Genomic DNA, 10,220 nt, shown 5'->3' with positions numbered 1-10,220 from the left:
GAATACTTTTGCAAGGCACTGTATATATTATATATATATATATATATATATATATATATGTATGTATGTATGTATGTATATATATTTATATGTATATGTGTGTATATATATATGTATATGTATGTATGTATGTATATATATTTATATGTATATGTGTATATATATATATATATATATATATATATAATATATATGTGTGTGTGTGTGTGTGTGTGTGTGTGTGTGTGTGTGTGTGTGTGTGTGTGTGTGTGTGTGTGTGTGTGTTTAAATATATATAGTGAATGTGTGTCTGTGGTGACTGAATATAATTGGCTTTATATAAAAAGAGAAGTCATTGTTTAAATGGTTAAGTAAACGGGTATGTTGTGTGAATTCTGTCTGTGTGTGGCCTTGTGGTCATAGTAAACATGCTCAGTACTGCTGTACTTTGTCAGTGGTTAGAGGAATGGGGAAAAAAGAGTAGCTTCCTTTTTTGGTGTGCAGGAAATCGATACTTTTCAAGTGTGTGTGTGTGTGTGTGTGTGTGTGTGTGTGTGTGTGTGTGTGTGTGTGTGTGTGTGTGTGAGAGAGAGAGAGACTGAGATATGTATAGAGATCTTAACAAAAGTTTGACAGTCGGAGTTTATTACACAGGAAGACCAAGAGTAAATTTTACCTCAGATAAACTATCACAAGAGTGGAGCAAGCAGAGAGCACTGCAAGTTGCCGCCCCTCTTCCTTGTTTATCTTGAGTGTGTGTGGTGGGGTCTGTGACTGACTGTGTGTGTGTTTGTGTGAATGAGTCTAGGCTGGAAGCCTGCACTCCCTGTTTCCCATCAACGTAAAGTAAGAGCAGATGGACGACTGAGAAGCGAGAGAAAGGAGGAGGAGAAAGAGAAAATAAAAGGGCAAGACAAAGAGGAGGAGACTCTTTGGCTGACTTTAGCGATCTCTGGCTGGAGAAGGAACTGCCACACTAGACCTACACACACTACGATGTCAACGTAGGACACTTACGGTAAGAATCCTGAAGGTAAAGGTTAGGGGTGCAGCAAGAGGTCAAGGTTAGTAGAGGGGGGTTCGCCAGACAGTCCTGGAAAACACAGGAAGTAAAATTGTGGGTGTGAGTGTGAAAGAGTTGTTCGTTGGGTTTTTTTTTTTTTTTTTTTGGTCTGTCAGCAGTCTTAAAAGTAGGGTGGGAAGTGTGAGAGGTTCACGTAAGAGCCTGAGGGTGAGTTTTTGGTAATCTTTGTCTTCTCTACAAGTACATTAGGTGTCAAAAAGAAACTACGAAAGTTGTTTTGAAATTTGCATTCTGTCTGACTGTACAACTTTTCTAACCAGTCTGCTGTCAGAGAAACATACTGTACGGCACACAGCATTACTCTAACACCAGGTTAGAATTGAGGTAAACCATTTCTGTTCTTTTGTTATTCTGTGACAAAGTAAAAAAACAAACATAATTAATAGTTTAATTTGGTCACTTTTTCACAACAGTGATAAAACCTGATTAAATGTGTGAAATTCTCTATGTAACTCACTGAAAGCATATTCATTTTGGCAGGCACTGTAGTGTACCATACATGAAACTATATAAAAAGGCAACATTTTCCAACCATATCTGAAAAACTGATATATAAGGATACATTACATTAGATGAAAAGTGAAAAAGAAAAGAAGAGTCCTTAGTAAAGGTTTCCCTGAACCACAAAACTAGTTTTAAGTAGCATGGGTGTATTTGTAGCAAGAGCCAAAAATTTGTATGGGTCAAAATTATATTTTTTTCTTTTATGCCAATAATCATTAGGATATTATTAAGTAAAGATCTTGTTCCATGAAGATATTTTGTCAATTTTCTATTGTAAATATATCAAAAAAAAATTTTTTTATCAAAACAACTCTAAACGCAATTTTCTCAATATTTAGAATTGTTTTAGCACCCTCAGATTTCAGATTTTCAAATAGTTAATTATGGCTAGTTAATTAATAATAATGGCTAAATTTGGTCAAATATTGAAAACGTATTTATTCAGCTTTCAGATGATGTATAAATCTCAATTTCAGAAAATTCACCCTTATGACTGGTATTGTGGTTCAGGGTCACAAATGTATCGTTGTTTCCACAAAAATATTAATAAGCAGCTTTTTTCAAAACTAAATAAAAAAAATACTTGAGCATCAAATTATCATATCAGAATGACTTCTAAAGACTGGTGTAATGGCTGTTAAAAAATCATCTTTACTATCAGATGAATAAGTTAAATTTTAAAATGCATCAAAATACATAATATTTCACAATATTACTGTTTTATTGTATTATCAATATATATTATATAAATTATGGGTGTTTTTTTTTTTTTTTTTTTTTTTTTTTAACTTATTTTTTAAATAGAGTAGACTGAAAAACCTCTTTTGGTTCTAACCGGAACCTTTTTTGAAAGTGTATAATCATATTTGGTTGTTTTTGGTGAATATTTAATATTACTGATTACAGACTATTAAAAAAAAAAGCAAAAAATGTTCTAACGTTTGTGTTGTACTGTAACATATTTTCATGGCTTGTTTAGTACAAATCTGAGGTCTGGTTTTCTTCAGGTTCAGGAGTTTGTCATAGGCTGTGTAATGTGTATGATGGCTTAGTGTGTCTGTGACTGTCGCATGACCCTGAGTTCCTCCGGTGGCCCATATAACTCATTGTCAAATACAGCAGATAAATAATGCAGTGACAACACACAGCAGGCTCTGTCTGATCAGATATGATTATCTCTCTGACAGGCTGTTATTGTTAATGGATAAATAATTAAAAGGCCGATACAAATGACATGCCTTTATCTGGTAAAATGAGAGGACTGTCCCTCCTTTGGCTATACCTGAGTGGCGTTGTAAGGAATGACTAAATTATTCATCAGTTCTTGTCTTATAGATTTTCCATTTAGTTGTGATTTATCGCTTCAATACCTTTACTAGAATTTTTTATTTTATTTTTTACTTTGATGAAATTATGTAAATTGGTGTGGCATTCAATGGCAAGTTCAGTCAAGACTAGTTAAGTCAATCTATGTGTCAGTATAAATAAGTGTAAGTGTAAGTAAGTTTAGTTTAGTTGTTCAATGTTTTATTCCCTTGAGGGGATTTCAGTAAAAACAGAAGTAACTATATTTGAGTTCCTCAAATTTTATTATATTGTGATAACACTGAAGCTGCTAGCATGGATAACAAAAGCAAGGAATAAACTACTATTAACAATAACAATAGTAAAAGGACACCAGCATGCCACAACTAGTATGACATCTTATTTACGCTTGGTTAGGCAAGCATCACTATTACTATTGCTCACAGTTTGAGTCCGGTATTATGACTAACAGCTCGAAGCATTACATTTTGGCACCATTAAATAAAACTCAAACCATGCATCCTGTTAAGAAGATGTGTGTTATTGATTGTCTTAGCCATCAGACTAAAAACGAAAGACAAAAAATCTTATAGACTGGAAGAAATACCTAATCTGTACAGTACAGTCGTGGCCAAAAGTTTTGAGAATGACACAAATATTAGTTTTCACAAAGTTTGCTGCTCAACTGCTTTTAGATCTTTGTTTCAGTTGTTTCTGTGATGTACTGAAATATAATTACAAGCACTTCATACGTTTCAAAGGCTTTTATCGACAACTACATGACATTTATGCAAAGAGTCAGTATTTGCAGTGTCGGCTCTTTTTCAGGACCTCTGCAATTCGACTGGGCATGCTTTCAATCAACTTCTGGGCCAAATCCTGACTGATAGCAACCCATTCTTTCATTGTCACCATTTGAGTCTCCATTGTCCTGTCATCACAAACTCTTGCACTACACATCTGGGACTTCATCCCCCACAAGCCACTGCACCAATCACTGCTCACACCTGCTCCTCGTGACCCACTGCACTGATTGCTGCACACATCTGTTCCTCATCACACTGACTGCATTTAAGCTTCTCACACACAGCCACTCTGCGAAGTCTTATTGTTCCTCATGGTCGTAATTCTGAGCGTTTCTTCCCGTGTTTGTTTTCCCGTGTGTTTGATTCCTGGACTCCCTCCCGTGTTTGATTCTCGCTGCCAGCCCCGACCTTTCTGCCTGTTTTTTGACGACGATTTCTGCCTGCCCCTTTGTGTTTGTTTGTTTTGTGTTATCTAATAAATGCTGCGAATGGATCCGCACGTCTCTGACCTTCCCTGTGACATTCATAATCACGTCTTGGAGTTTGTCAGAATTAGTGGGTTTTTGTTTGTCCACCCGCCTCTTGATTATTGACCACAAGTTTTCAATGGGATTAAGATCTGGGGAATTTCCAGACCGTGGACCCAAAATGTCAATGTTTTGGTCCCCGAGCCACTTAGTTATCACTTTTGCCTTATGACACGGTGTTCCATCGTGCTGGAAAATGCATTGTTCTTCACCAAACTGTTTTTGGATTGTTGGAAGAAGTTGCTGTTGGAGGGTGTTTTGGTGCCATTCTTTATTCATGTCTATGTTTTTGGGCAAAATTGTGAGTGAGCCCACTCCCTTGGATGAGAAGCAACCCCACACATGAATGGTCTCAGGATGCTTTACTGTTGGCATGACACAGGACTGATGGTAGCGCTCACCTGTTCTTCTCCGGACAAGCCTTTTTCCAGATGCCCCAAACAATCGGAAAGAGGCTTCATTGGAGAATATGACTTTGCCCCAGTCCTCAGCGGTCTATTCGCCATACTTTTTGCAGAAGATCAGTCTGTCCCTGATGTTTTTTTTTTTTGGAGAGAAGTGGCTTCTTTGCTGCCCTTCTTGACACCAGGCCATCTTCCAAAAGTCTTGGCCTCACTGTGCGTCCAGATGCGCTCACACCTGCCTGCTGCCATTCCTGAGCAAGCTCTGCACTGGTGGCACTCCGATCCCGCAGCTGAATCCTCTTTAGGAGACGATCCTGGCGCTTGCTGGACTTTCTTGGATGCCCTGAAGCCTTCTTAACAATGCAGTGGAAAGTTTTTTTCGGGATTAAGTTAATTTTCATGGCAAAGAAGGACTATGCAATTCATCTGATCACTCTTCATAACATTCTGGAGTATATGCAAATTGCTATTATAAAACCTTAAGCAGCAACTTCCAATATTTATGTAATTCTCAAAACTTCTGGCCACGACTGTACATAGATACCAGTGGCTGGTAACTGCATAGTTATAAACTGCATATAGCTAATTTAATCTAATTTGTTTCCTTAACATTTATGTTTTTTGGCTTTTAGTATGAATATGTTAGTCTTAAGGTTATGTGTTTCAAAACAATGACAAAATTTGCACTTACAAGATAAAAGCATTCAAAACTTAGTGTCTAACTTCCACCAATATGGATCAACGATTTTGATGACGTCACTTTGCCCCTTATCTTCTCATCAAACTTTCTGTCCAATCAAATGCTCTCTAGAATCTGACGCGTCCTATCCACTACACTATAAATAGATGCTGATGCTGCGGCTGAAATTGGTCACTTGTTCACAGAATTTGTATTTTCTGTATGGTGAATGGCATGTAGTGCACTATGTAGGAGATAGGGAACAATTCAGACAGTGTAAATATGCTTTCCATTGAGGCGAAAGAAGTCTGATTTTGTGGTGTTTTGCGCAAGCTGCCACAGCACGCACAGTCTGATATGGTCCAGAGAAAGGATAGCACCCAGCGGATCATATGCGCAAGACAGCGCAGGCCATAAAACTTATCAGACCCATTTGAATTCTATACAGAATGGTGTATTTTATATACCAGAGATATGAATGAGATTGCAGCTGCCATATGCTGTCAAATGCGGCTTTACTGAGCTCTCAAAAGCTTTGGCCCAAGCTGTGATATAAATGAAACGCTATTGGCTATTTAAAAAAGGGGGCAGGACTGCTTGATATGTCCCGCCCTGTTTTTCTGTTTCAATTGAAATTACGTCAACATATAGAATAACGCTGCATGTTTCAAAGCATTTCAGTGGATCTTTAAGTCTGGTCATAACGTAGATTGGCCTACATGTATATTGAATCCAAAACGTAAGACCAATTACCCTTTGGCTTACTTCTAGTTGGTAAGACTAGTTCTTAAAGGGGTCATCAGATGCCCATTTTCCACAAGTTAATATGATTATTTAGGGTCTTAATGAAAAGTCTATAACATACTTTGGTTAACATTTCTCAATGGTAGTGTAAAAAACACTCTTTTTACTTTGTCAAAATCAACCCTTTTTAGAGTAAGCCATTCTGTTGCATGTTCCTTTAAATGCTAATGAGCTCTGCTCACCCCACCCCTCCTTGCAGTGGGATGATGAGCCATAATGTCTACTTTAGCCGCATTTAGTCGCATTTAGCTCAAGCGGCAACCTCCCACTCTCAGCATTGAAACCAACACGGAAGTGACTTAAACTGCAATTCATAGACTGGCTCTTAGAGACTGGCTGGCCTTGTAAAAATGCCCAACTTTACAGCAGAAAAATGTATGTTTACAGCCTGATACAAAAGTGGTTTTAGTCTATATAGCTAGTTTTGCCCTTTATGTCAACTTTGAGGGGGTGAATTTTTTTATAACTCATCTATTTAAGTTATATTAAGCCTTAAAGGTCTGCATAATTAAGGGCGTGGCCACTTAAGTGACAGGGGGATTGCTGCTGCTGTCACCACCACCCACGTCCTGCCTTTTTGCCCAGTTTTGATTATCCTGGAGTGACGCGCAGTGACGCGATTCCAAGATGGCGATGGCCAACTCCCGCCCACTATAGGCTTCAAAAACGCTCTTCAGAAACCTGCGGGTGACGTCACTGACACTACGTCCATATTTTTTACAGTCTATGGTTTAGCTGCGAAACTTGTTAGCAAGTTTTGCAGCTAAACATGGCTAAATGTGGCTAAAGTAAACATTACGGCTTGTCATCCCACTGCAGAGAGGGGCGGGGCGAGCAGAGCTCATTAGCATTTAAAGGAACATGCAACAGAATAGCTTGCTCTAAAAATGGCTGATTTTGATGGTAAAAAGAGTGTTTTTTTACACTACCATTGAGACAACTGGGCTAGTTTTGAGTAGCAGCTGGGCGGGTTTTGTTGTGAAAACCTGGCAACCCTGGACTGTACTCAGCTGTCATCAACAGTTAGATTTCCATAAATGTCAAACATCTCACGCTAGAATAAATTCAGTTCACACCAAGTTAATGTGACATCTATATCCCTAACCGTGTATCTCCAGTGAGATGTTTTAACCTTGAACATTGCTCTTTAGCTTCAGCTGGCCATTGTATTGCTCTTCCCATGATACGCCTCTGACTGACTCAGTCAGCATGTTTCCTGCACCCCCTGAGTGAAGCTAAGGAAATGATGAAATCCCACTGCAACAGTGGCACACTTCACATTTTGTTGCCTGTAGCTCACTAAACAGACATTAAGTAGAAGTTCTGCTTCAGGAAGGGTAGAGATGATGCTGTTGGCTTTTAATGTATAACTAGGTTCCTGTGAGGTTCCTGTACTGTCCTGGTGCATTAGTGCTGGATGAGCACTTTTGTTTATTGAGGTGTTCTGCTTGGAAACATTCCTTCACTAGCCATTTAATATGTAAACTAGAGGGAAATTTGTCTTTCTTAGTCTTGGCTACCTTTGTCTCTGTTGACCTGATTGAAAGTGATCCTATCAGAGCTTCTGAAACTCTGTGGATGAGTTTTGGAAGGTTTACATGTCTGAAGGACACTTAATCTTGCGTGTGACATGATGTTTGCATAACTGAAAGAAAAATATTTTCATGGAAACATTTTGTTAGCCAGTTTTGGGAAAAAACATCTGGTTAACCCAAATATTTGTATAGAGGTTAGTTTTTGTATTAGACTGAACTTAAAGCAGGCATCAGCAGCGGTGTTGAACTTTACAGACCAATGAACTGAATCATATGCTCTCTTAGAATGTTCTTCTCTTTTTTATGTGTAGCATTCGAATGCCTGTTTAATCAGGTGAATCATTGCATTTGAGGGAAATAGTGTAAATAGTTGAATATAATAGTATATAATATTAATATTATAAAATATTTGCATTGTTTATTCATTAAGTATTAAAGTATATACATATACTACCAGTCAAAAGTTTTTGAACAGTAAGATTTTTTTATGTTTTTTTAAAAACCTGCATTTATTTGATCAGTACAATTTTGAAATATTTTTTACTATTTAAAATAACTGTTTTCTATTTGAATATATTTTAAATGTAATTTATTCCTGTGATTTCAAAACTGAATTTTTAACATCATTACTCCAGTCACATGATCCTTCAGAAATCATTCTATTATTCTGATTTGCTGTTCAAAAAAATGTTAAAGTAGATTTTTTCTACTAGATTAATAGAAAGTCCTTTGATTTTAATCAATTTTAAGCATTCTTTTTTCTAAATAAAGCTCTAAGCATTTTAATGGTATAATGTGAACGGTATAATGTTGCAAAAGCTTTTTATTTCAGATAAAATCAGATCTTTGGAGATTTCTATTCATCAAATAATCATGAAAAAATACTCAAATGTTTTAAATATTGATAATAAAAACAATAATAAATCTTTCTTGAAAAGCAAATCAGCTGAATGATTTCTGAAGGGTCATGTGACAAAAAGTAATGATGCTGAAAATTTGATCACAGGACTATATGTCTTTAAAAAACATGAAAAATTTCACTGTTCAAAAACTTTTGACTGGTAGTGTATATAGACTTATTATAAAATAATACAATTAACAACAAGTACCTGTACACTATGTAGGTCTTTTGGTTTATAGTGAAATGTTTACCTGTTTGTTTGTTTTTTATAACTTATCCATTATATTGGTGTTTTCTAGTTTCAGCAGTTTAAATGTATCTGTTTGAATTTGCTGTCACTCTAATAGAAATTCATTCATTCATTCATAATGTGTGATTAAAAGCTGTAATTAAATTTTAATAGGATAATTATAAAATGTATTGCCTACTAAACTGCTTTTTCATTTGGTAGGCTACCTTTTGTTAGTAGCTTGTAGTATAACTGCTATTAAAATGTATTTGTAGTTAACCTATTCTAACTTACACATATCTTTCAACTTGACAAACATCAGTTTCAAACAAACTCTCCCAGCACTTTAGTCTCCATAGTAGAGTTGCTCACTAGGCATTTACTGCATTTCTAAGGAATCCTGCTGCAAGTTGCTGCATGTTTCACACTATCCTAAGATGCATGTGGTAAACTACAAAAGCTATGTGTTGCAATCGGGACTCTAGACTGAAACATTTGACGCTTATAATACAAATTAATTTGAATGTTGTGTAATATATCTATATTGTAGTATGGTAGCATTCACTGTTTTTGTTGTTACAATGTTGTGTTGCACTAGGTGTTGCTAGTCTTTTAGCTTTCCCACAGTCTATCCAGACTACATTGTACAAGTGTTCACTTGTTTGTCTTTAACGCTTCCTTCTATTGTATAATCTTTCAGCGGTTAATCAGAATGTTGTACTTCACAATGTTTTTCCCCTCACAATTAACCAGACTGAGTGAGTTTTGCTGTTTGTGTTGGTTTATACCATTGTGCATTATACCATTGTCATGCATTATATATATATATACATATATATACATACATGCATACATACACCCAGTAACATTTCCATTTGTCTTCAGTGGGTTCAGTGGGATTCTAAAGAACCACTTGTGCAATGCACTGCCCTACTTTCAAAACCACTAAAGTGGTTTTACTGTCTATATTTTCACACCCTTATGATTTTTTCCAATGATTTATCTGCTTTTGTAATTAAAGCCTGAATTTATTAATAGCAATAGCATGTGACACAATTTTTTCATGTATTTATTTGATTATTTATTTGCATAATCTTTTCATTCATTATAAAGTCTGTTTCTCTGTCTCGGCTTCTCTGTGTAATGACACATTTATAGTCGTAGGTTTTTAAAAAATACCCCTCAGGGCACTGTAGATTATCTGAAGTGGTGTGGGACAATAGTGACCAGAGCATGCCAGCACACACACAGGCATGTGGGGTATTCTGAGACACACCAAGCTCATCAAGAGACAGGATCTTACGCCTTTTGTCTGCCTATTTAACTTGAATTCACTCAGATATAACCCAGACACATGCACATACATGTGTATGCACTCCTTTGCTTTGTTTTGTTTTTTAAACAAAACCGGAATGGGGTTATAATCACATCTCACAGGAACATAGGAAAGCACAGGGAAAAAA

The 10,220-nt window shown here is 36.5% G+C and overlaps 1 protein-coding gene across 1 annotated transcript in view; it reads left to right on the top strand.

Annotated features, from left to right (window-relative positions):
* Positions 1–943: 943 nt before the first annotated feature.
* The window catches only part of atp8b5a (ATPase phospholipid transporting 8B5a), a 40,751-nt gene continuing 31,474 nt past the window's right edge, over positions 944–10,220 (top strand). Inside the window, exon 1 of the mRNA XM_073840564.1 lies at positions 944–997. The gene's annotated coding sequence lies outside the window, so the exon portion shown is untranslated. The remainder of the gene's footprint in view (positions 998–10,220) is intronic.

This window comes from Garra rufa, chromosome 5 (assembly GCF_049309525.1).
Source record: "Garra rufa chromosome 5, GarRuf1.0, whole genome shotgun sequence".
Lineage (NCBI taxonomy): Eukaryota > Metazoa > Chordata > Actinopteri > Cypriniformes > Cyprinidae > Garra > Garra rufa.
This window is presented reverse-complemented; position numbering and strand designations above follow the sequence as displayed.